General features: G+C 41.3%; 1 protein-coding gene across 1 annotated transcript in view; it reads right to left on the bottom strand.

The window, feature by feature from the left end:
• Window positions 1-24677: 24677 nt before the first annotated feature.
• The window catches only part of dalrd3 (DALR anticodon binding domain containing 3), a 15128-nt gene continuing 12305 nt past the window's right edge, over window positions 24678-27500 (bottom strand). Inside the window, exon 13 of the mRNA XM_030054977.1 lies at window positions 24678-27500. This exon is cut by the window's right edge and continues 1403 nt beyond it. The gene's annotated coding sequence lies outside the window, so the exon portion shown is untranslated.

The raw sequence follows: 27500 nt of genomic DNA, 5'->3' as shown, positions 1-27500 counted from the left end.
CTGTTCCTCTGCTGGTATCTGACTGCAGTAGAAGTAGAAGTAGTGCAGTAAAAATCTACTGCAGTAAAAAGTCCAAAGTGTCTCATTTCAAATGTCCTGGCAGTAAAAGTGACTGAGCTCCTTTTTCCAAACAGTAACTGTGTTCGCTGGGATCTTTTCCATGCAGTTAGAAAAGGAGGAGAGAAGACGCTGCACACTACATGCTTTTAAAGGGACATTACACTCAACTGAAGTGAGGACCTTGTAGACTCAACTGACACGTAAGCACATCATTTGATCACTGAGTTTGCATGGTTCTCATCTCAAGGCTTTTTGCCAGTGCAGCCCCATCGATCATCTGCAGTTCTTCATGGTGCAGCTCTTATTGTGAAATTTGTAAATGACAAAAAGTAGAGCCAACAAAATAGAAGCAGGTGGTCCTCTCTTGCATCTTTGCTGACTGAGCTTTTATTGTGAAAGGTTCCACAATCTGTCATTGATTATTTGCTCTGTTACATGGATCTGATTTAAAATGTGGCAAATGACAAAACTCAAGCAAAAATGGACTCAAAAAGCTACTCAATTCCAGTTAATGAGAGAAAATGTAATTAGCCAGATATACCACTTATGCCGGACTAAATATTCTTAAATTTATTTAAATAGAGGGTGATTGAAAGTATCATATATAACCATATTACTTATATATGTATTACTGCTTTCACTGCCTGAGAGCTCAGTTTTTTCAGTTTTTGGCGGACATGTCTCGTTTTGTGTTGGATCCACTCTCTCTCCATATATCACATAACATCCTCATTTTGACATGCACCGTGGATTTAACGTTAGCATTATCCTCTCTGCCCAGGTAGTGAACGGAGCCCTGATGTCCTCGTTTGACCAGTACAGCCGCTCGTTCTCCGTTTTTCTTTTCTCTGTTATTTCTCTGCTACAAAAGCAACCTGCTGTGCTGACATCTGATCAAAGCCAGGTAAGCCCTTAATTCTCTAACCTCAGTTAGCCCGGCCTGGCCCACAGGTATTCGATGGGCCGTTAAAACCTGGAAACTGGCCACGACAGCCCCACCGAGGCACCGTCAAAGCCTGGAAGTGACAATGGAAATGCAGCTGGCACGCCCCAGTTTGGACACCACCAGTGCATCCGACAGTGGACTCTGTTCCTGGTGAAATAAACGCAACTGCTTCTGTTTTTATCTGTGCTTTCTTAGCAAGGGATTGATTAAAAAAAAAAGTATCGGTGCCATCCAGCATTTCAGTGACCTGAGTGCAGACACACCGGCACATAACTATAAATACTTTCCCCACAGTGCAGGTACAGACAGTTCAGCACAGAAGCATGAATCAGGCTTTAGTCTACTGAGAAGCCCTTGTGCTTTGATTCTGAAGCACTGACAAAAAAAAAAAAAAAAAAAAAAAAAAAACTGACATTGATGTTTTAGAAGAAACTTTTTTTTTTTCTGATATCACCCACTTTTGTGTCTGTGCTGGAAATAATCTCAGTGTCACTGTCACAGGATGTGCTGAGCCTCTGCCTGCTTCATCATCCTCACCCCTCCTCCACCTTCATCTCTCCAGAGGAGCAAAATAACTCATTTTGCATTTCCTCCAGCACTGGACGGAAGAACAATTCTGAAGTACAGATACTTTACTTGACTGTTGTTAGTTTGTTAAATGCTATGCTTTCACTGCACGAAATTTACCTGACAGCTGTAGTTACTACTGACTTTGCAGAGGAGGCTTTTTCAAAGATTTTTTACTATTTTTTATGGTTTTATTTTACTCTGTTTTGTTTATTTATTCATTTAGTTATTTATTTTATGTCATTTTAACTGTTATTAATGCACTTACTTTGCATTTCTTTTTTATTTTGCTATGTTTAATTTTATCTGCTCACTTTGAATCGTCAATGTGTATGCAGGGGTGCTGCCAGGAATTTTGGGCCCCATGAAAAAAAATACATATATATTTACTAGATGGTTTAATAATTTTATATTAGTTTTTACCTATTTTTTGGGACCCATGTCAGGCAAGGGGCCTTGGAATTGTCCTAACTTTTCCCCCATATACGGCGCCCCTGTGTGTATGAATTGTGCCATATAAAAAAACTTGTTTGCCTTCTTTTCCATGCAAAATATCAAATCTGATGCATTGTTAGCCAACAGGATATGGAACACGATGTGGCGTGTGGACTAACGTTGTTACTTTTCTCGGGTATGGACTGTTTGCTTGCACTATTTGCTGCATTTTACATCACACACCTGCCTCTGTGTGTCAAAATGTACACAGAAAGGCAAGCAGCATGGCCAGTAGCCGTTTGTTTCAAGTGTTTAAGGGTTAATTTTGCACACCGGCCAGCTGTATTTGCATTGGGAAGTTCCTCAGTGATGCATGACTGTGTTGCAGGGCGTTGAAGACAGAATGCATGTGTGCTCAGCATGCAACCTTTTCCAGCTAAACAAATAAGTAGGAACATTTAAAAGCCACACGGAGTTCTTCCACTGCACCACACTATTTAAATGCATATGCTGGATTGTTCCCCCCAGTTCCATTAATCTGCTTCTTGCCCCGACTAAATTGGAAATGAAAAAGGCCAGGGGTTCTTCGTCTTTTCCGGTCTGGGATTCAAAAGAAAAATGCAGTTTCTCACCCTGGGAACCAAGCTCATTAAAATATACTCCTTTTCATGTAGCAATCCACTACTGCTAGATGACAGAGGTCTGGATTATAGTTAACATACTCTGATAATAGAAATGTAAAAAAAAAAAAAAATGCCTTTCACAAATATAGTGAAAGAGAGAGCTGCAAAAGTAAAGCTACTTACTCTGTGCATGTGTGTGAACTGGTTCAATGCTGTTTTAAAATCACGTTAATGCACTGCCTGTTCTCTTTGACGAATTGGTTATTGGTTAGCCTCCCATAATAAATGTTAAAAATGAATAATACCTAATGTATACTTTATAGTATTTGGTATGTTTCATAAAAAGTGCCCACACGTTGAATTCGCCCCACAGCAAGCTTTACTTAGCAAATGTGAGCCTTAGTCAAGCAATACCCTCGCAATACCGCTGCAATACCGCGGCAATATTAGAGCCTTGCCTGACAACAAGCCACACTGGACTGAAGCGCTTCATGTGGTCTTTTATAAGTAGAGCAACTTTCATGACCCTAGGGCTCCATGAAACTTAATCCAACTCTGTGATGGAATTTTAAAAATGCATTGGCTGAAAATAATGCAGTGTTTTCCTGAACTTCCTATAGACTTGAACTTTTAGAAGACGCAAGGCTGTAAAGGGACAAATAAGTCATGTTGGAGGCTGGATGTCAAGGGCTTGTTGTCAAGTCAGCTTTACGACTGCTAGGAGAACATAAAGCTTCACCCAGCCTTTCTTTAACAGATCTTGAAGAAAGCCCATGCCCGAATTTAACCAGCTCTAACCCGTTTAAAAGGATTGGTTTATAACTGGGCCCATGCTTGTAGCTCTGAGATCGCAGGCAGTTACACTCAGTGGCCACTTTATCAGCTTCACCTGCACCATCTAATCCAATCCAATCCAACTGTGCTGCCATAAAGTTTCCTGTCCTGCTGCCTATAATGCTCAGCTTTTCTTTCTGTCACAGTAACAGAGGTGCTCATTCATGTCTATGTTTGGCATTGAGCTCATAGTTAGTGCTGCTGTTGGACTAGACTGCATTTTATCGGGAGGTGTTTCCAATATTCTGTCCCCCGTCATGTTATGTAAATAGGGAGGACAAAAAATTAGAAACACCTCTTAATATAATGTAGTCCAGAACAAGACCTCTGCAAACTACAACCTCAGTAATAAACACAGAATTAAACTGACACATTCTCCACAATGTCAACACAAACTGAACATTATAAACTTTGTTAAAAGGGAGCATTTATGGCAGAGCTGTTGCACTGAACTGCATTAGACTGGACAGGTGGAGCTGATGAAGTGGACACTGAGTGTAGACATTTATGGGAGTTTTATCCTGAGTTTTAAGCGGACAGTAACAGAAAATGTCTGAAGCAGCAAAAGCAGCCAGTCAGTGGATCAGGCTGAAGAGGAGTCACACTGACAGAGGCTGCAAAGTAGTAAAGCTACCTTTGATGTATAAGGGGAGGTGAGTTGAGGATGTTATGTTTTATTTAAAGAGCTAATTAGATCGTCAATACGACACATAATGTACCTGGCAGATAAAAATTGGGTAAAAATTCGAGTACTAATCATTTTCTGGAGGTTTAAATTACAGGTTAAAAAGTGTAAATCCGAATGTAACAGGATGGATAAAAATCACTCAGGAACTTTCAGCTTCCAGAATATTTTGCAAAGACATTTTTGTTTTCATTGTAGGTTACTAGTTTTGTTTCATAAGCAGAGTTATTTTATTTATTTGCTGATCTTTGCATTTGGCTTGTTATTGTCTTTCTGTGTTATTGACACAGGGTGATTTTAATCCTTGCTTGTTTTTTTTTTTTATTTAATGCTGTTTTTGCAGGGACCCCAGGCAGGTCAGCAATCACTTTCTGGAAGCTAATGTGGATCCAAATACAGAACACAAAATGAAGAATATGCTTATAAAAGATCAGAAGAAAACTGAACTACAACACAACTGATGCTTTTTTTCTCGTGTGACTCTTTAAAGCAAACACGACGCAGTGCTTTTGCACCTCTGAAATAAAATCTGTGTGAATGTTATATTCCTCTGCAGGATGAAAAGAGAGTTTAAAACATAATTAGGCCGTACGCTGTGGATGTTGTAAGTTGTGACTGTGCTTGGAGCTGACGGCCTAAGCTAGCCTGCTGGTGGTCAGGACATTAAATACCCAATAGCCTTTGTGGCCCATTTGTGAAAAAAGCTTGGGTTAATTTTTTGTTTGTTTGTTTGTTTGTTTGTTTGTTTTAAGGTCAGTTTTAAACACTGATTTAGCGACCAGTGTTGCTGAAAATGGGTGTGATATGGCAGGTTGTGCTGTAGAAGCTGCAGTGTGCTCATGGCTGCTGGAATATTGATTTTTAAGAACACAGTTATGTTGGCTTGTTGGCCTTCAGTTGTCTGCACGCTAGCAGACGCACTGCAGGTTGCGGGGTTGTTACCATGGTTACTGGTGTAGTTATTCTTCAGAGTGTTACGTTTGGCTTTCTGACAGAGTTTGGCTTCTGATCTGCTGTGCAGGTGAGTCCCAGCCAACCGTGTCAGTCATCCCATTAACCTGTTGTCGGGAAGCTGACTGGGTGCACCAAGTGGCGACGTGATGCCGTCTTGTAACAAAAGGTTGAAGGTTCGAGTCCCACAACATGCAGGGACCAAACCTCACCGTACTGATGGCATGTCCTTTAGCGAGACAACGAACCCCCCGTCCTGCTCTCTGGTTGTGAGCTGCTCTGCGTAAGTGTGTCGGCTAAATGCCTTCACATAGTAAATGTAAGCAGTGATTGAGTGTGTGTGTGTGTGTGTGTGTGTTTGTTTTCCATTGTTGAAAAGAAAGCAGCGTGTATCAGATTTATTGAACCAGATCCTCAGCTGCAGGATTAGCCAGTGAGAAGGTCACGCCGCTGAAGAGGATAATGGGCCGTACATGTGTTGTCTGTTGCCTTCTGACCTAATGCTGAGTGTGTGTGTGTGTGTGTGTGTGTGTGTGTGTGTGTGTGTGCGTGCGTGCGTGCGTGCGTGCGTGCGTGTGTATACACATGCACTCATTCAGCACTGTGTACTCTTTGTAAGTACACGCACGTGCATGCTGACACCCACCCACACACACACACATTCATGCACAAGCACGACACACTGAGTGCCCAGATACAGAGAAGAGATAGGGAGGCAGAGAAGGGCATTAAATTAAGCAGAGATGAACAGGAAAAGAGAGGGAGAGAGAGAGAGAGGCAGACAGATGGAGAGAGAGAGCTTCCCACTGCAGGACCAGTGAAGAAAACAAAAAAAAAAAAGCATCCTCATGAATTCAAAAAAATATGTAGTAATTTATTTTGAAAGTCTTCCCACCAAAAAGTAAATAAATAAAATAAAGTATAACTTCAGAACAAATAAAGAATGTGCCTAACTTGCACTGAAAGGCGTATTAATGATAACTTTAAACAGGAGGGATAGTAACAGTGAAAATGATGTCATATTAGTGACTGATCAAGTGACATTATTAAAGCATTTGTTGCTGGTTATGATCTATCATTTCTTTTGTTCGTTTGCTTTGGCATCAAATAAACTTTACTGCCTTTCATGCCAATAAAATAAAGCTTCTTTGAACTGAAACCGACGGACAGAGGAGGGATGGAGAGACAGACAGAGAGACAGAGACAGAGGAGGAGAGAGAGCGGGGAGATTGGGTCATAGACAGGCCGGGGCTGGGTGACAGCTGTTGCATCAAGAGTTTATCAGATTAAATCTGGCCATCTCCGCTGCGGGAGGGAGGGACCCAGTTAACTGATGCCCTCAGCCCCCCCTCCTGCCTCCAGCTACATGCCTCTGTGGACACATTTTACATTTAATTTGTAAAGCTGCACTAGGGGAAAAAAGATTTAAGATTCAAAAAGCAAAATGAAGAATGACGGTAGGGGAGCGGCGGGGCGGATGACGTGCGGGACGATTGACGTGTTCGCGATTTCTTGAAAACTGTTTGACCTGCAGTCACGTGATTACACATGCTCGTGCACATGAGAGTGAACGAGCTTCATTCAAAATTTGAGCGGGATCGATGCATTTTTCGACAAGCTAGCGAGGAAATCCTTTTTTCAGCCATGTAAGTTAATTATTTTCAGTCCTCCATAATTTGAATAAGAAACTGTGTTCACCTGCCCCAGTTAGCAAACATATATCAGTCTCTTACTACATCTCCTGGCTACACAACAGCATAGGTTTCAAGTTTCGTGCACGCACGCCGTGCACGCTATCCAGGCTGTAATGACAGAAGACACTGGCGGGGCAGTTGACGCACAGCGCGGTGGGACAATTGATGCACTGAGATTGGCTGGAACCAGAGGGGTGCACGAGACGATTTTGAGCAGAATGAGTAACATAATAGGTTATGAAGGCTACCGAAGATATCTTACAAAGATATCTTTCTAAAGCTATTAGTTATTTGCCAAATTTTAACCTGAAACGCAGTCAAGACAAATTATTATTGTTATTATTATTATAAGTCATAGAGCTCGCGCAGTGTCAAACTCGGATTTAATTAGGCTATGAAACCTATCTCTGGTTGAGTTCCTGTGAGAAAGACAGCTCATGGGCTGTTAAATTCCAATGAAAATGAGGCAAGGAAATAATGACTAGAGTATTTTAAATGTATTTTCCTGTTGATTAAGGTCATATCGCCAAACAGGCAACATTGCTGTGGTTCTTTTTAACGGATTCTGAACGTATAGCGTGTAATGCTTTGGTATAAATATGGAATAAGGTCTAGAAATACAAGTGTTTAAAGTCTAAACAGAATAACAAGCACAAAAACCTGAAATATGGCACACTTTGTGCTATGCATCAATTGTCCCTCTTGTGTGCGTCAATTGTCCCGCCGGGAGGGACAAATGACGGATTGGCGCTCGGTCTCTTCTCAGCCTGTTTGTGTTGGACTCAAGTATCGTTCAACGAAAAATCCAGTTGTTATTTGTAAAGGACATGTGTAAGTTGGGTGTGTGAATTTTTGGGAGCTCTGTCTCAATAATTTTCGGAGAAAATGGGATCAGACTGAAAACTACGTCAACCGCCCCGCCGCTCCCCTATTCACCAAAATAGTGATGCAACATCCCCACCCGTGGAAACACATAGTTCCTCTCTGTTTACATGAAATGAAACTCTGGTGGCAACTTTACATGAAATGAAACTCTCCAAAACGATTTCGTCACAGAGAAAACTGCACTCGCTGATGAACATGTGAGTGTCCTCGTCGCCTCCGTATCCAAAAGTTCAGCGTTTTGCCTCTTGGAGCAGCCGGCGCATGGATGAAGTCGGGCGAGTTGAAACGTGGCCAGCTCCAAGACCCAGCAAACAGCTGCAGAGCGCGCCGCTGCCCTAGAAACACAGACAGCAAAGGTCAAAGGTCACCGTGATCATTCAGATTTTAAATCAAACGCTATTCAGTTGAAATCTTTCATCATCATTTTTGTCATTTTCTCAGTTTAATCAATCATCTGTTGCGATCTTTGGCTTTCTAGACATAAATCATATGCTTCATCTATTGTAATAAATGCAGCATTGAACATGAAAATACTCAAAATATAGATGAGCAAAAACTGGAGTGGTTGTTTAATTTTCAAATATTTAAGTCTGCTAACTTCACTTTAAAAGCCTGGAAAAGAAGGCCAGATAGTTTGTTTAATTAATATTTACTTTAATCTGTTATTAATATATGGTAAGCTTCTTTGATTTAGGTTTTGCTCTACTTGATAATGGTCTGATGGAGATGAGAGATGCTTTATTCGTCTCTCTGGTTGTGGCCTCGCTGTTTAAATTCATGTTGTCTGAGTCCAGGCGGGCTGGGCATACGACCTGTTTACACATCACAATAATATAATATCATTCCCTCTGCACTGCTGCACCCACAAGAAGAATCGTTTGGCAAATTATAATTTTGTCCTCTTCCTTCACATCATTTACTCAGCTGGCTTCTTGGCTGATGTCCCTGTTTACTCTGCGCGGCCAAAAAGTGAGCAGTGAGTAAGCAGGAGGCGAGTCTTCAGTCTGATGAATGTGCACAGGTGAAGGAGCAGGAGAACATTTTCCAGAAATGGTTTATTTAGCAGTGTTTTACACAAGATACAAATGGAGAATCAAGATGTTTCCATGTCCTTTTTGCAGCTGTTTGTTGAAGTCGCTGATCAACTCACAGCTAACCTTCCTTCCTCCTGAGGAATGCAATTCAAATGTTTTTTTGGACGTTGAAGACAACTCCCAGTGGGTAAATGCAAACTATATATTTTTTAGGCGGAGTATTCCTTTAACTCATCAAATCAGGCAAGGAATGATCTGGTTTAGAGAGTTTGGGGTTATAATGTTTCCTGTTCCGCAGTGCATCGCAACATCTGCTGCAGATTAAGCCACAGTGGCTGCTGCTTTACAAACGCAGGGTAGATGGAGGTTAAATTCCTGATGGGGAAATTTGATGAAGGCGACACGCCCCGCCCTCGCCCGGGCGACCTCCCGGCTGACCTCTGGCACGGCCGTGGCCCGGCCACAACCTCCTACAACCAAAACAATGAGCGATCATCCCGTTTCATTTGATTTGATTTACAGTTAATTCTTTTTTAATTGGATAATTGGCAGGACTAGTAGGGTTCACCCAGCCCCCAACCCCCTCCACAGATAAGCCCCAGTTTTGTTCAGCAGTGACGGGACAGATAATATTACAGTTACATTTACCAAAGTAAAGGCCTTTGCACACCAAGTCCGTATTTTTCGTTTTTTTGTAATCCATCACCCGATAAAAATTGTTACACACAGAAACTTTTTTTTTAATGCACAAAAACCCTAGATTTTAATCTCTACTTCCTGTATGATGTACATATTTATTTATTTATTTATTTATTTATTCACTCATCAACCCATTTTTTCTATTTATTATCATCAGACTTAAAGTGGCCAGTTAGTATTGTATGAGTGTGCAATTTTATGTGTGTTGAAGTGATGAAGCTTCCATGACAATGTAATTTCCTGCAAAGGAAAGGATTAATAAAGTATCATTCATTCATTCATTCATTCATTTATTCATTCATTCATTCAACCTTGCACACTGAGTCCGATGTGTTTTATTATTCTATTCATTGCAAAAATTAGTAACATGGGTCCCATCCAATCCTGAGAAGGTGTCAAGAGCAGCGACGAGGTTGACGGGCCAAATCCAAACTGTGCCGCTGGAAAAGTGTGTACAAGGTGATCACTGCAGAAACTCAAAACGCTGCAACACACAGAGCAGATCCTGGTCAACAGCTGGCCTGGGATCAGTCTGTTCATCACACTTTCCTGCAGAGCTGAGGCCGTCTCAGTGTTTTCCGTGAAGATCCCACCCAGCAGCTCCAGTCGTGTGTGTGACGGCTGATCTGCCTCAGTGCCCAGTTTGTGTACACGCTGTTTACACCTTGTTGACAGTCTATTAAATTTAAGCCCACTGCGAAAAAATGCAGAAAATCGAACCAGTTCTGAAAACTTTGATGACGGACAAAAATGTTGGAGTCAGTGTGTTAATTTTTATTTAATGTGTTTTCAATTGTTCTTCTTTTTATTGTGAAGCACTTTGAGCTGCAATTCTTGTATGAAAGGTGCTATACAAATAAAGTTTTATTATTATTATTATTATTATTATTATTAAATTAAACAAAAAACACTTGGTGTGCAAAGGCCTTTCCGGTGGTTAAAGGGAACATCCACCATTTTACACCGGTAAATATCACCAGACTGAGATGTTTAATGTATTCCTGGAATTATTTTGCGATGAAGTGTTTGATCATTTGCTTTTCCTGGTCTTTCCTACTTTGCCACAACTGGCCTCATCCATGTCCTACTTCACTTGACGATTTCCTACATTTCCCAGAATTCCTTTCAGCACCGCCCTGACCACAGGTGTGACCTTGTAGTTGGCTACGTTTTACAAGGAGGAGGAGAGAACATATAAACGGTCACAAAGGGAGTTTTCTTGTTCCGGAAAAGCCAGAGTCACGCCCTTTACTCAAAAAGAAACACAACTTTTCTAGCAGCAGCATTGCATTCTGGTCTATTGAGGCTTTTGTCGATGGAGAAGTTGCTCTCTGTGCCTCTTTTACGATGGATTCCTCCCTGTTTGATTGTTGTCCAGAGCAAAACGGCTCCAGAGAGAAGCCCGTTCGCCTGAGGTACCGACACCAAAATGTGACATTTACGGTTGAAAACGGAGAATTTGTATTTTTTCTACCAAACTCCATTATAGCTTTTGGAAACATTTCAATGTGTCCTGATGTTGCACCATCTGTGTTTCACCAGTTCTGTGGGAGAATAAGAAAAATACACCGCCAAACAAAAAAACGGACCCAGGTTTTCCACCGGTCGTCTTTTTGAACAGTGTGAAAGTGTTTAAGGGTGTGTTTTTTTTTTTTTTTTTTCAATAAAATACTAAATGTGTGCATTGCAGGTTATTCCATTGCCTTGAGATGGCTACGAAAGAACAAAATAATAATAAAAATGATAATTATTCTTTCTCCTTCACCTAAACCCCATCTCAATCAAAAGTGATAGCCTTGGGCAAGTCACCAGTTTACAGCAATTAGGTATCCCCCGAATTCTAATTTATACCGTTTTAATTTAATTCAATTCGCAATCTCTTCAATTACTGTACCACGCAGGCCCCGGTTCCACTGCCCGGCAGCCCTCCGGCACTGTCATCTCCAAACGCTCCCGCCCTGCCCGGCCTGTCACCGACACCCCTGCTGCATGTGACAGTCGCATTTCAATCTGTTTTGGAAATTAATTGAAGGGGCACGCTTCAGAAAATGCTCAGACCCATGTTGGATCCGGCAGAGCTCCGTGTCGTGGCGGAGGAGAGATTATTCCACACTGGTAGCCACCGCGGTATCTGCGGCTTGACATTCGCCTCAGTCTACATCAACTTTCATGCACTTCTGTATCTGCCGAATCCACGCGCTCCTCTTCACAAACCCCAACACGGCTGCTTGGACCGCGCACAAGGACGGCAGCTCTGCCTCCGTTTCCATTAACATCAGCACCAGTGCATTGGTGCACCAGCAATTTCTCATTTTCACCTTGTAATCCCTGCTGATGAAGAAAAAAAATCCACCCGAGCCCACATTAACACTGTTAAAAAGGTAATTATTTGTTATGTGCCTTGCATTTTCTGGGGCCATTTTGAGATTTTCCAGAGCAGCTACACAGGAATTTGATAGGGATAAAGAACATTGTCCAATATTTAAAATGCTGTCCACAAACTACAAAGGTTTGGGAGCAGTAGAGTCACTTTGCATTGACATTTAACAGTCATGCAGGAAAAATCTGTTGTTAAAGAGGCGCAGAGACAATAGACTCAGTAGACCAGAATGCAATGCAGCCTCAAGAAATGTGATTTTAGATGTGGTTCATTTTGGGAAATGAAGGAAATCAGCAACTGAAGTAAAAGTAAACAGGGCAAGTTCATGTTGTGGACCAAATTAATAAATCTCAACCCTTTATCACATTGATGATATTTAACAGTTTAATTATGGAATTTTCCTTTAATACCTACATACCTGGGTAACTAATTGCATTCATTCCTGTGTTTTTTAAAGGCCGACTTTGCTGTTTGAAAGAAGAGGGCGTCCCAACTTATAATGGTGTGGTAAGGAATGACAAATACCATTCAATATTATGTCCTCACTGCAAAAACTCAAAATCTTACCAAGAATATTTGTCTTATTTCAAGTCAAAATGTCTTATTACACTTAAAATAAGACATGATCACCTCAGAAGTAACTTGTTTTCAGACAATTTTCACTTGTTTCAAGTGAAAATTGTCACTTGAAACAAGAGAAAATTTGTTTGTTTCATTGGCAAAATTTGCCAGTGGAACAAGTGAATATTAGCTTGAAACAAGTGAAAATTGTCTAAAAACAAGTTATTTCTTAGGTGATCATATATATTCTTGGTAAGATTTTGAGTTTTTGCAGTGCAGGAGTTCAGGACAACACGTTTACCCCATTATACCCCAACATATTGCACATATATTGATGACAGTTTATGTTTTTGTGTACATTTGACATCAAAACATGGCAGGCATATGAAAATATTTCATTAATTGTATGGGTTATTAGTCTTGGCATGAACCTGAGGGGTTTTTAAAGTGGTGTCTGCATGGGCCTACCTTTAAAGTCAGTACTTTTACTTTTACCTCATGTACATTTTTGCTTTATAGTAGAAACGTACAAATTGTATCAGCTCTCTTTAAGCACCAACTGGAAAAACTAGACCACTATCAATAAAAATGTGAAGCCATTTTCCAGTGAACGGCATTGAAGCACTTTATTTTGTAATTTCTAAGCTTGAAGTCTGTCCTCTCTCGTCCTTTTACAAATGCATGGAAAAGATAAAATAGATTACATTATTCTGTGTGTTGCCAACCGGCGGGTGAAAACCTTGCAGCTCCACAATGTCAACGTTAAAAAAAACAACAAAAAACCTGGTTTTTCAGCGTGATCATCGTGTGTCTGAGGTTTTTATAACCCCTGGTGTCACAGATTTTTCAGAACATGCAGCAAAAACATGCAAATCAAACCAAAGCTGGGTTATGAGATTTTCAAATGAATACAGCAATATGTCGTAATCCATGTGCAGTCGTTGTTTTTGTTTGTGTAAAACAAATAAGTACAAGAGGGGATTTTCTCATGGACGTATGATTATATTGGCACATCATTTGCTATTGGCCGATAAAGGCTTTCCAGTGAAATATGCTGAGCTGTGCAGTGCATTTACTTTCACATGATCCCCGTGGACGGAGATTACATTTTATTTACTTGTTCTGCAAGTGGTGAAATGGGTCAAATTTGCATTGGAAAATCATTCATCCTGTTTAAGTGGGATGAATCTTAGAGTTTTTGTTGGAGAGAAAATGTTCTTTGAAAATAAATATGGCACATTTGATAACCTAAACGGAAGTGTTTTTTTTTTTTTCGTGGAAGTGTCCATGTTTGCACTTGTACATATATTTTTTCTTTTCTTTTCTTTTTATTATTCTATATATATTCATATTTATATTTATATTTATATTTCTTTCTTTATTTTTCTTGACTATTTGCTCTTTTAACTTGTACACTTGGAGTGGGAGTTGTTATTGTAACAAAAAGTAATTTCCCCCTGGGGATCAATAAAGTATTCTGATTCTGATTCTGATTCTGATTTTCATATTTTGTGATGATTATGAAACATTTTGCATTTTATGTCAGCATCCGCCAGTGCGCCTTCATAATAAGAGTAAAATGTTAATTCCACTACAGTAGAGACTTGATGTTCTCTGTATTTAGGTGGAAAAAAAAATATGTTTATATATCAGATATTGGCAAAAAAAAAAAAATAATAATAATAATCCAATATCATTCCTGCATCCTCGATCTTTTTCTTGCACCACACACTTTGAATTTTGAATTTTGGGCTCACATCAGCGTCCACTCCTCAAAAAAAAAAAAAAAAAAAAAATACAGTAAGATAACACAAGTCATATATTTATGTAAAGTGCAGGCAAACCACCTCCCGCCTTCCCAGCATGCTCCTCTCTCCCTCGCCGAGCCTTCCTGCTGAGTCAATAAAGGACAGTTTGCCATGAGGAGGATGAAAACGGCTTAAAATACAGAGACTGAGCCAGTGCACGCTTCAGATATGAGCCTCGTGCGATCTCGAGTGGCGTTTTGAAATCTGGCGGCGCGACAGTTTCAGGGGTCGAGATGAAGAGGGAGTCCCGGGCCGGAGACGGAGCGTCGGAGCGCGTGCAGAGCCCAGATAAATCCACGTCCTGCTGACTGGAGGAGGAGCGTTTTACAGCCCCGCCGGTTTATCATCTCCTCTTTTATCTTGTTTTTCACTCCCTCCCTTGTTGACTGAGCGTCTCACACACACACACATGCACACACACACATGCACACACACAAACACACGCACACACACTTCTGTACACAACAAAATACAGAAACAGTCCGCTCGTTTTATAGTTTCAGGCAACACACACACACTTTCTCTTCTCTAACTCACATGCAGTTACACACACACACACACACACACACTTTCTCTTCTCTTTAACTCACATGCAGTTACACACACACACACACACACACTTTCTCTTCTCTTTAACTCACATGCAGTTACACACACATACACACATGCACTCAGTACACAAGCAGACACACACACACACACACACACACACACACACTTTCTCTTCTCTCTAACTCACATGCAGTTACACACACACACACACACACACACATGCACTCAGACATGGTGCACAAGCAGACACACAACCACCCACCCACCCACCCACACACCCACACACACACACACACACACACACACACACACTACACTACACTAGAAAATACAGAAACAGTCCGCTCGTTTTATAGTTTCAGGCAACACACACACACTTTCTCTTCTCTTTAACTCACATGCAGTTACACACACATACACACATGCACTCAGTACACAAGCAGACACACACACACACACACACACACTTTCTCTTCTCTTTAACTCACATGCAGTTACACACACATACACACATGCACTCAGTACACAAGCAGACACACACACACACACACACACACATATGCACTCAGACATGGTGCACAAGCAGACACACACACACACACACACACACACACACACACACAAGCACACACCTCTGTACACACGAAAATACAGAAACAGTCCGCTCGTTTTATAGTTTCAGGCAACACAGACACACTTTCTCTTCTCTAACTCACATGCAGTTACACACACACACACACATACACATATGCACTCAGCACACAAGCAGACACTCACACACACACACACACACACACACACACACACATATTTACTCAGACATGGTGCACAAGCAGACACACACACACACACACTTCTGTACACAAGAAAATACAGAAACAGTCCTCTCGTTTTATAGTTTCTGGCAACACACACACTTTCTCTTCTCTAACTCACATGCAGTTACACACACACACACACACACACACACACACACACACACACACACACATATGCACTCAGTACACAAGCAGACACACACACACACACACACACACACACACACACACACAGACACACACAATTTAGTTGACTGATAGATAGAGGGATACAGGGAATAAAATAAACTGAAATAATATTGGCCGTCTCCTTTACACTTGTCATCATTTGTCTGTTTTCCCCTCCTGGCAGCAGGCTACTGTGTGTGTGTGTGTGTGTGTGTGTGTGTGTGTGTGTGTGTGTGTGTGTGTGTGTGTTTCATAGCACGGATAAGCTCAGCCTCAGTTGGCTAAGGTACTTAAATTCACATCAATATCTGTCCTCTCTCTGTCTCCTTCTCTCTTTTCTTCCTTCCTCTGCAGATCCCCTCTCTCTCTCTCTCTCTCTCCATTTTCCTTCATGCTCTCTCACTCTTTCTCTCTCTCTCCTCTCCCTTTTCCAGCTCTTTTTCTTCATTTCTATCCCCCCCTTTCTCTCACATGCTCCGGATTTCTTCCCCCCTCCCAACTGTTTTCCGTGCCATCCCTCCTTCCCTGACACTCTCTTCCCTCTCTCTTTCAATCTGTCCGCCTATTCATCTGCGTCTCCATTCATTCCCGTTTTCCTCTGATGTTCTCTCGCCCTTTTCCCTCTATTTCCTCCCCTGTCCTCTCCTCTTTTCCTTCTCCACCTCCACCTCCTGCGCGGTTTCCTCCTGCATTTTGACCTTTCTTCTCCTTCCATCTCTGCGCTGTCACTCTCGGCCCGTTTCCACCTCGTGCGCTTCTCTCCATCCTACCTTCTGTTATCCCCCCCTCCTCTCTTTTCTTTCTCCCTTTATCCAGCTCCCCCCACCCCACCTCTCTCTCCCTCTCTCTCTTTATTCTCCTGGGCGTCCCTGACCCCATTCATTCATCTCTCTTCAAGACTGTAGATTTGCTTTCAGCGATTACTCTACAAGCTCTGCTCTCTCTCTCTCTCTCTCTCCGACATCCCATCCCTGTTTTTCAATCACTTCCATACCCACGCCCCCGTCTTTTCCCATCTCTTTCACTCTCTCCTCTCTTGTTCTCTCGCCGATTTTTTTTATTGTTTCTGTCCACCCGGCCACCCGAGGGGAGTGATTGATAAACGAACGGAGGGGAGTTTCTGATTGGTGCTGAGGGAGGCGGAAAGGGAAGAGAAAAAAGCTTCCAGGAGCTTCTCTGGCTGCGCTGCAAAGAAACCATTCCATCACACAAAACTAAATTTATCTCCGTTTAAAGCTGCATTGTTCACCGCCAGAAAAATCGACCACCTTAACAAGTTATTCGGTCTCACCTTCAGTGTTTAAATCGTGTTTTTCTTCAAACCAGGTAAAAAAAATCTGACATTGATTCTGATGCTAATCAACTTTTTTCAGAATTTTCTTGAATCAAACGCCATTTTTTTTTTTTTTTTTTTATCCCAGTGAGCTAATCTGCCTTATTCTGCCTTGTTTTAACAGATTACATCAAAAAATATTTTTAAAAAATCCTGAAACAAGTGAAACTGCATTGGAAACACGGGTAATAATCTCATCCCATTTTCACTTGTTTGAAGAAAAACACGATTTCAACACTGAATATGCAACTAGAAATGAGTGTTTAGGGCAGTTGAAGCCAGGATCTGAATATTATCGTGTCAAATGAAGTGTTCGCAGTCACAACACAGTGTCCTCGGGTGCTGGTGGAGGATGAGCGCCGTGACAGTCTGAAGCACGATGTTGGAGTCGTCACACTTTGGAGACGAAAGCCAAGACGCTCTGGCACGTTAGACTTCATGTCGGGGTGTCAGGTCTCAGAATAACCCGTCAGCTCGTCACTCTACATTTCCATCTTCAGTCTGATGTCGCCGGGATTGTAAAAGCGGAGTGCAAAAGTAAAAACTATGATGTTGGGCGATATTTTATCATCCATTTTCTCTTGTTTGCTGATCTGCTACCTGGCTCTCAGCCTCTGGCGCAGATGAGGTCAACGTTTGTCCCATCCTACAACGGTCTGGATTGGTTAAAAAAAAAATCACAGCTGAATTGAGATTTGCAGAATCACCCAGACCTGCAGAATCGCTCTATAAACTCTTTGAAGTGACCATGTGATTCCCAGGCCTGGAACCAGGCTAATACTCAAGGATTCAAGGAACTTTTATTGTCATACCAGCTCACATTTACACGTAATGGTACAAAATTAGGACGTAGGTCCCGGTATAAGAAGCCTAATAAAGAAAGAAAGCTGCTTGACTGAATTTGTGAAGTCTGACCCCAACATTATTTGAATTATAGAGCATTGACTCCTTTAGCGCAGTTTGTTTTTGCTCGGTCAACCTGCAGTCAGGATGGACGCTCTTACTCAGCTCTCTCGTCATGCGATCCAAACTGGTGTGAACCCCCCAGAAGGAAATCTGGCAGGAAAGAGTGCAGACAGTGAAGTCTAAGATGAGGACCTGAAGCTACAGGGCCTGGAACCGGATTTGTTTTGACTCCCCGTGCCACAAAAATCTCCATCCTGGCAGGACGACGGGCTGGCAGACTGTCCAATTAACGACGGACAAGTGAGTCCCGGTTTGGCTTATTAGCGGGCGGCATCAGCCTCAAAAAAAAAAAAAAAAAAAAAAAAAAAAAAAATGAAAAAGCAAGAAAATAAACTTTTCCACTGTGGTTTACAGTGGCTTGAGGATCACCACTTTTGAAAAAAAAAAAAAAAAAAAAAAAAAAAAAACGTTATTCAAACTGCTGGAATCCTCTAATACTGCCTTAAAATCAGTCATAATAATAATAATAATAATAATAATACATTTTATTTGTTATGGCGCCTTTCATGGCACTCAAGGTCGCCTTACAGTAAAAATAAATACAGAATACAGCAACGACAGAAAAAAACACAGCATAAAAGCATCACAGAAAACACAGCATAAGAAAACATCATAGAAAATAGCATAAAAAGAAAGAAAACATCATAGAAAAATACTTAATTAGACATTGTGACACCCACACCACAATATAAACTACAACAACTTATTAATTCACACTTGCAGACCCATGTTTGATCACTACCACTGTTGGTCATGTCTTTTACATTAAAAAAAAAAAAAAAAAAAAAAAGTCATTTGGCACATTTCAGGGTATCTGACGGTCTTCTCACTACATTTGACAATTGTTCGAAACAGCTGACAGCTAATATGCAGGTTAAGAAAGAATCTGGTGCCAAATCTTATTGAATAACTATGCAGAGAGAACAGGTGACATGAGCTGCTCTCGTCTGATGAAACTGTGAAGATGGAATTACAGGTTTTAATTGGCAAATTTCATTTTAAAAACCCTGGAAAAAAGGAGGTAAGCCAGTCTTTCTTTAATAGGTATTGATGTAACTGTATGGTATTTTGCTCCTAAGACTGGTGGTATTTGTGTATTTTGATATTTGCATGCATGCCTATAAATGGCTGAGCATGTTTGATGTAACACAATTAATAAAAATTCATGTAATTGTGTTTAACTGGAAAAGCTGCATCTCCACACTGCCACATTTTGACACCAAAAGAAGACGACATCAGTCATTGTTTGTGCCGGCTGGTAAAAAAAAAAAAAAAAAAAAAAACCTGTCAGAAGATCGCCACCGTGTGGTGAAGACGGCAAACTGCGATGCCATTACATCATCACTCCGAGGGGCCCTGCTGTCAGTTTGAGCCGCGTCTGCTAACATGAGCGGCGAGGCTGTGGGATTTCTCAGACACAACACACACACTCAGCAGGAACAGAGCACATGCTGGCGCGCTGTATGGCACACACATACACACACACACACAAACATATACACACTCACACGCTATTATTTGAGCATTTGCATGAATATAGAAGCATGCACAAAATAAAATGATTTTTTTATCCACAAAAGGCAGGAAGGAAACCTCACTGAGAGCGTTTTCAGTGCAGCCATGCTTGATAATCAAATATTCAAATTCACAAGACAGATCCGCTGTATGAACATAAGTGATGTGAGTGCGCAGAAAGTGTGAGTTTGAAGCAGCAGAAACAGCTGTGTTGTTTCTCCGGCGAGGCGCAGAACAGACCCTGGGAGCAGAAGCAGATGATTCCCCAAATGAGGAAATGTAACAGTGACCGCTCTATTACCTTACACTTGCATCTGTGCTCTCTCTCTCTCCCTCTTTCTCTCTCTCTCTCTCTCACTCACAGACACACACACACACCGACAAAGACACACACAGACACACAGGTATACACGCACGCGCATAACCCAGAGCACACTCCCTTTGGGACACAAACCCACCTGTCTCCTACTGCCTCAGCCAAGAGAGAGAGAGAGAGAGAGAGAGAGAGAGAGAGAGAGAGAGAGAGAGAGAGAGAGAGAGAGAGGAACAGGGAAGAGCGAGAAAAAATGAAACATGAGAATTCAGGAGCAGAAAACTGAGTCAAAACGCGTGTGTCAGCATTTATATGAATGAGCAGCCATATGGATATGAAAAGTACCTTATGTGTGTGTGTGTGTGTGTGTGTGTGATAATATGCTATACAACAGGGACAGATGTATGTGTGTGTGTGTGTGTGTGTGTGTGTGAGAGAGAGAGAGAGAGATGTAAACTCAGTAAGTTTAGGTGTGTTTCTCTTCCACAATGCTCCTGCTTTTGTTTATTAATGTGTCCAAATTTAACATCTACAGAATATTCATCTGGTTATGAGACTACTGGATTATTTCTGATCATTTGGAGTGCTGGACTCCAGGCAGGGAAAATCAGGGAACTTGCCAAATTCTCCAAGGAAATCAGGATATATCACACATGTATGACTTAAGAAGAACACATTTTCACACGTTCATTGTACAAGATGATGGGATGAGCTTAATGACATCACCCCTCATTAAGATGCACGCCCACATTTTAAGTGGTTTTTCCCTGATATCAAAAGGTATTTTGTGTTGAGTGTTCAAGGCACACTATGCAATTTTATGATGGTTTCATACCATCTAGTGGCTATTATTGTCCACTTTTGTATGTAGGCTCAATTACAAGCTCATTAGTATTTCATTTATCAGAGATAGAGGCAACATTTTTGTACCAAAACTCAATTTAAGTGATAGCACGTGAAGTTAGAAATGTTTAAAATAGAGGCAAGACGTAACACTGCAACAGCCACAGGAAACAAGGCATTTTGGGCTGTACACTGTATTTGCAACAAATTATAATGGTAGCGCAGGGAATGTGCCGTTTTTGCCATTTTCAGAGATCAAAATCTCAGCAGCCGTTACCGTCGCCATCCAACAGTAGACTGATAACACTGATCAACAACACTCATGAACACCTGACGCTGTGTAATTTATCATTTGCACCTTTGAATCAGCAAAACATTACGTATTGTACCTTTAAATAGTTGATTTAAACCCGGAGAGAGATTCAGAGCTGGTGATACAAGCTGGTTAAAATGAAACCATTCCTCATGAGGACCCCTTGGAAACTCTTTAAGGACTTCTGAGGGTCCCTGGACCCCAATTTGAAAACCACTGGATTAACTGACAATGGAAATGATCATTAACTAAAGCTCTAAATAAATAAATAAATAAATAAAATGAACACAACAAGAATAATCTTTGGTCACTGAGGCAACCTCAGTTAGTTATGCAAAATCATGGAAAAATCTTGCAAAATTTTACTCTGGGCAAATTCAGCCTTTGTCTTTTCTCTTAATACTTTCCTATAAAGTGATAAATCTCTGGAAGCGTCATGAGGGCAAAAACAAACATGAAACACTGAAATGTAAAAAGTAAATGTGCCGGTGTGCATGGCTGAAGGTGTGACCACGTCGTATAACAGAGTCAGATCCGGCCTCATTAGCGCCGGTCAGGAGGAAAGAGACACACCATTAAACCGCCGTGCAGTTTGGCCACGTTACACTCAGCCTCTCAACACGCCGCCTGTCATTTAGGCGCTAAATGTCAGGATTTAAATGCCGTTAGAGCTATTCTGCCTAGATGCATATGATTTTTTTTTTCTCTCTCTCTCTCTCTCTGAGACCTTTGCCCTCCCCTTGATGTCTGTGGGCGTCCCGTGAGCCTGGAGCCTCAGGTTGGGAAACAGTGAGTGCGTTGGATCTCATTGAAATGTGCTGTGCTGGCAGTGAGATGTATCGTGACTGCGTGGGCTTTGGATGCTGGCTACCATCTCTCTCTCTCCCTCTCTCTCCCTCTCTCTCTCTCTCTCTCTCTGTGTCTTTGCTGTCTTGGGGGAAAACAAATCACATCAAAAATAAACCGCCAAAGGAAGGACGAGCTGAGTGCCGGAGCAGGTGGAGGGATCACAGACTCTGAGTTTCGCCTCTGGTTGGAGCTTAAAGCCCCGGCGTTTGATCTGTGGAGAGAGAGAGAGACTGTGCACTGAGAGGAAAAAAAAAAACAGACTTCACCTGGGTCAAATGATCGTAACTTGTTCACTAAAGGTGTGACCCTGCTGCTGACAGGATCACACTGGAATACGTAAAGCTTGTTCTCCTAACCTTTACAGTTTAAGAATTCAACTGAGCGAGTGGGGATTCAGGGTCAAACGCACGGTGAAAAGGTGACCTGTACACCTTCACATGCCCAGAATCTCTATATGTCCTGCATCAGGAACCATCATCAGGCTTAGGCAGGCCACCTGGAAACCCTCTTAGTGCTAATTTAAGCAATAAGAAATGAGATTAACCCGATTTTTGTGCTTGTCTGTGCTCTGGGTCATTGGTTTTTGCTTTTTCCTGTGTGTGTGATTATGGATATTTGCAGTCTTTGCCAGATAAAAGTGAAGGGAGGGGCTCTGTTGTCTTTCTCATAAGGAGGAAGAGTTCATTATGAGTTGACTCGTCTTAAAAGATATTGTTGGTGTTTGATTGTTTGTTGTGCTCCTGTTTGGGACCAGGCTTCTGTAGGGATTTCCCTCACTTGTGTATCTATCCCCTAAATAATGGTTTAGTCTAATTATGGTGGGGACAGGAGGGGTAAATAAAGTCAAGTTGTCACTGAATGGAGGAGTTTCAGTTTGTTTGCAACTTTTTTTAATGGGATTTTTTTATTTCTCTCTTCCGTTGGATTGTTGGTTTTGATTTTCCAGTCTTCTGCCTCCTGAGCCATTCTTCAATTCAACATCTTTTTTTAAAACTCACCTCCAGTGCCAGAGAGCCACACTAGAGTCCTTCATCCATAGAGACCTACTAACACTAATACTGCACACTTCAACAGGACACATGGACGTTGTTGTCAAGAGACCAAAAAAGATAAAAACAGGAAATCCGGCTGATTCATGCAGGATTAAGAGTTGAAAAAGACCACACCACATTCAATAAATTATAAAAATTTACAGCATCCCTTACAGGAAAATATGACTAGGATATAGTCTGAAGTGCAAGAACACACCACAGCAATTTATATATATATGTATATATATCTATCTATATATCTATATCTATCTATATATATATATATATATATATATATACACACACAATGTAAATGCCTGTGATGGAAGATGCTAATTTGAGCGAACTGTGCAACAGGATTAGCCAACAATGACACCGTCTTGACATAAACCAATTAGCCTTCCCTCAGTTACGATCTTCATTTATATGAAATATGAAGGTGCCAGTAATTGCCAATATGGCTTTTGACTAACAGCTTCCGGTGACCTTAACCATGAGGAAGCTCTCTGGCAATAACATAATTATTAGGTTAATCACCTGATTAGTCTGTTGCCGCTCAGTTAATTAAAACCCAAACCAATTATTCCAGTTATTACCGTATCTTCAGACTGTTAGAATGTCTACCCCAGCTCTCTGACTGGCTCTGTCTCCGTACCTGACTGAAAATCAGACTAAAATGTAAAAATAAAATAAATAAAATAAAATAAAAATCAACAAAATCAACAGGGTTCAGCGCAGTCATAATTTATTGATCCCATTTGTGTACAGGCAGTAGGTTGGAAATACAGAATTGCTGCATACAGGTGAGAGACAGAGGTGTGTATGGATGTATATATATATGTGTGTGTGTGTGTGTGTGTGTGTGTGTGTGTGTGTTAGCGTCAGATCGATATATATACATCGACTTGCTGATACACAGGACCAATCGTTTTTAAACACATAAAAACACGTGTACAAAACCTGAAATGGAAATTTAGTCCCTTTGCACATTTTGTTTTTTTCCATTTAATTGTCAAACTGTTTTATGTACATTCATTCTGAACCTGGGAACTCTGAATTCTTGTCATTTTGGCACAAAAACGGTTAATTTTAAATGCAAAAACACCAGCAGTGACTGGAAAAAAACAGGTATCAGCAAAATCCTAGTTGGTGTGTGTGTGTGTGTGTGTGTGTGTGTGTAATGATGGTACACGAGGGGATTCGTCCCACATATGGCACACAACATTACAATAGGAGCACTACAGGCAGTACAGGATGCTGTTGTAATACTCTGAAAAGGTAAATTTCCTACTTTGACTCAATAATAACCATCTGCTCCATAATCTGACCGTTTCTTTCTTCCCTCCTTCCTTTTTCAGCCCCTTTCTTTCCTTTTTCTCTTCTCTTCATGCCTTTCTAACCGGCTGAATGGAAGGAGGAGGAGTGAGGGATGAGGGTGGGAATGATAAAAAATGATGAGGAAAATAAGGATATTCAAAGTATGGACGGAGCGACCAAGAAAAGACGCGAGAAACTAAAGTAGGAGAGGAACAAAGGAAAGAATGAAGGAAGGATAAGGCAGGTCGGGTTGAAGCGAGGGGGGAAAAAAATTAAGAAAAATGCAGAGATCCCGCGCTCACGTGGACACCAAATTCAAGAACTTTCAATGACTTTCAGGGTCTTGTTTTCATGAAATTCAAGACTTCGTTTATCTGAAAACTGCTTCCATATCAACACAAACGTTCGCAAATGTTGACTTTTTAATAAAATGTCCGATAATTCCAAGGCTACACATGCGTTGGAAAACATTTTAAGACCTAAATTAGATTTTTTTTTCTAATCCACAGACGTGGATGAGCGCTGAAAACAAAGAATGACTGTCGAGAATGTTATTATTCCTGAATATCTATCACCAAACAGATATATACCAGGTTTCATACTGACACAGTGTATACAGTCAGACTTTCTGCATCTGTATTCACTGTATGATCACACAGCGTGGGACGGTGGAGGAACAGAGTCGGATTATCGATTCAGCCGCACAACAAATTAGCTCGGTCCGCATTTTCTGTGGAGAAGACACATTCACTTCCCCCAGATTTTGTCGTTTTGACAGTCGGTATCAGCTGTGGAAAAACTGCAGCGAGGAGCTTCGGGTAAACACAGATTTTCAAACCCAGGCAAACAACACACACACACACACACACACTCCGGCATTGTTCTGTACTTACAGAAGAGATAAGGGAGCTCATTTGTAAGAGACAAAACACTCTTTCGCTTCGTCCTGAATTTCACTGTGCGATCATTTCGAAAAGAACAAACCCGGCTCTCACACCTTTGCTGTTTGGTATCAATAAACTAGTTTTCGTTTGTGATGTAATGCAGAAACTGAAAAGAGCTGCAGGGGGAAAAGGGGGAGCGGGAGAGGAAAAGAGTAAAGATGATCCATGAGTAGCAGGGAAATAAAAGACGATGCATAGAAATGAGGGGCGAGGAGGGGATGTAAAGAGAAAAAACGTGGTAAAGACAAACGGCACGTCACATTACCAAGGTTTATCTACAGTGACGGATCGCTGTTAGGAGCATATACAGTATAATATATATATATCCATGCAGTGTGTGTGTGTGTGTGTCTTTACTTGGGGTCTGCGCTGGCCCAAAGGGCAGAGGGCAGCAGTGGAGCGTGAGCACAGTTATTTATCTAGAGAACAACAACATCAGTGTGTGTGTCTGTCGGACGAGAGCAGGGAAGACGGTCGACTCGCTGCAGAGACACAGCACAGAGTGCGTGCAGAGAGTCTGACAGGGTTATCTTGTTTGTGTGTACGCGGAAAACACACCGAAACTCCGAGTGAGGGGACGTGCATACGGAGAGCTGGCAGTGTTGTTTTTAGATTCTTGACATATACAGACTGGGAGATACACCTATAAGCGGAGATAGAGTCTGACAGGGTTATATTTTCTCATGTTTTCATGTCAAGGCCCCGTGTGAGACGTGACGGGAGATGTGGTGGCCAAAACTGCCGGCAGCGCTCTGAATCAGTTAAAATACCTTCAGAGGCAGGAAGAGAGGGACGCAAAGAAAGTGAAATTTGATTAGTTAAGCCCACATCTCACAGTGAATTTGATCATTACTCGTTTTAACGGCGGCTTTCCACGTTGGCGTGCAAAGAGCTGTCAGACTGTGCAACTTGTGTTCCCGTTGAAGCCGTCAGTCAATCTGATTTCAGCTTTTTTTGGAAACTGTGAAAAACTTCCACTTCCTACTAATTGGAGAGGCCGTCTTCGCCACACAAGAGCAAAGTATCTTTTTTTTTATGATTCGAATCATTAAAAGATTGTCATCACTATTATATTATTTTATCACGTCGTGTTGAAAGTATCACTCTTAGTGCTGTGTGTCTTTGAACACATAATGTTCACAGCCTCACATCCTTGCCTTTTTGTATAATCAACTTTTCTGATGAGATTCTGATGAGCTGGTCAGTTCAGTGCAAGACTTCAAACTGGATTTTCTGATTTGCTGACGTGTCGATGGACAAAAGCGAACGAGAAAGTCACTCTCAGGACCACCGCTTATTAAAAAACGGGGCAGAAAAAGTTGTATCTGTATAAGAAAAAGACTGTAAATACATAAGAGCTGTTTAAGCAGAGATACTGAGGGAGGAATGGAAGAAGAGGAAGGAAAAGGGTTATATTTGCTGATGCCTTCAAGGCGGCAACATGTCAAAAAAAACAAACAAAAAAAACCCAACACTGGCCAAACTCTCCCTGCTAAAACCTCTGCTGAAAGCTAAAATGGGACGACATGTTATATGTACAGTCGGACTGACGTTAGGTCCCTCGTCCTGCATCACCCCTGCAGCCATAGTGGGAATTTCTTTCATCAAAATCATCAAAATCAGGATGTTTGAAACGTTCTTCACCCTTTTCCCATGGCCCGATAAAGTCACATCCTCCGGGAGAACAAACAACACTGCATGCAGCACAAAGTGTATGACGTTTTTCTCTGTGTATTGTACATATGAACAGTTTGGCTTCAAAATAAGACGTGAAACATTTGAAAAAAAATAAAAAAAAATAAAAAAAAAAGACACTTACTTACAAAATAATTTATAGCACAAAATTAAAACAAGTCGTAGCACATTTGAGAGGAGAACCGGTTAAGTCCTCGGTTGACACCATGGCAACACTCACATCATGGCTTCTCTGTATTTGAGACTGACTGACTGATCGATTTCAGGTGATGACAGTTTCCCTCCTAAAATTTATAAATAACATTTTGGCATAAAACTCTTCATATATTCATATCTCCCTCATGCTGCTTCATGCATTTCCTCCCGGTGTGGCACAAAGCCCTGAATACTGCTCATGTTCTGTGCCTTCCCTTTACTTAATATGAACACCTGTCATTTACTGGCACATGTCACTTCATACCAAACATTTGGCATTTTTCAAGCAAGATAACTGTTGAGTGACTAGACCGAGTACAGCAATTAGACTCATAGAAGAAGGAATATTCTGTACAATTCTCTTTTCTAAAACCGTCAAATAACCAATAAATATTTCTATGGAGTACAAGGTGTGCAACGTACAATTAATGTGAACGAGGCTCATAAAAACTACTATTTTGTCCTCGGGCAGTGACTAGGACACTG

The sequence above is a fragment of the Myripristis murdjan genome, chromosome 7, assembly GCF_902150065.1.
Source record: "Myripristis murdjan chromosome 7, fMyrMur1.1, whole genome shotgun sequence".
NCBI lineage: Eukaryota > Metazoa > Chordata > Actinopteri > Holocentriformes > Holocentridae > Myripristis > Myripristis murdjan.
Note: the sequence above shows the minus strand (reverse complement) of the source record. Positions and strands in the feature narration are given on the sequence as shown.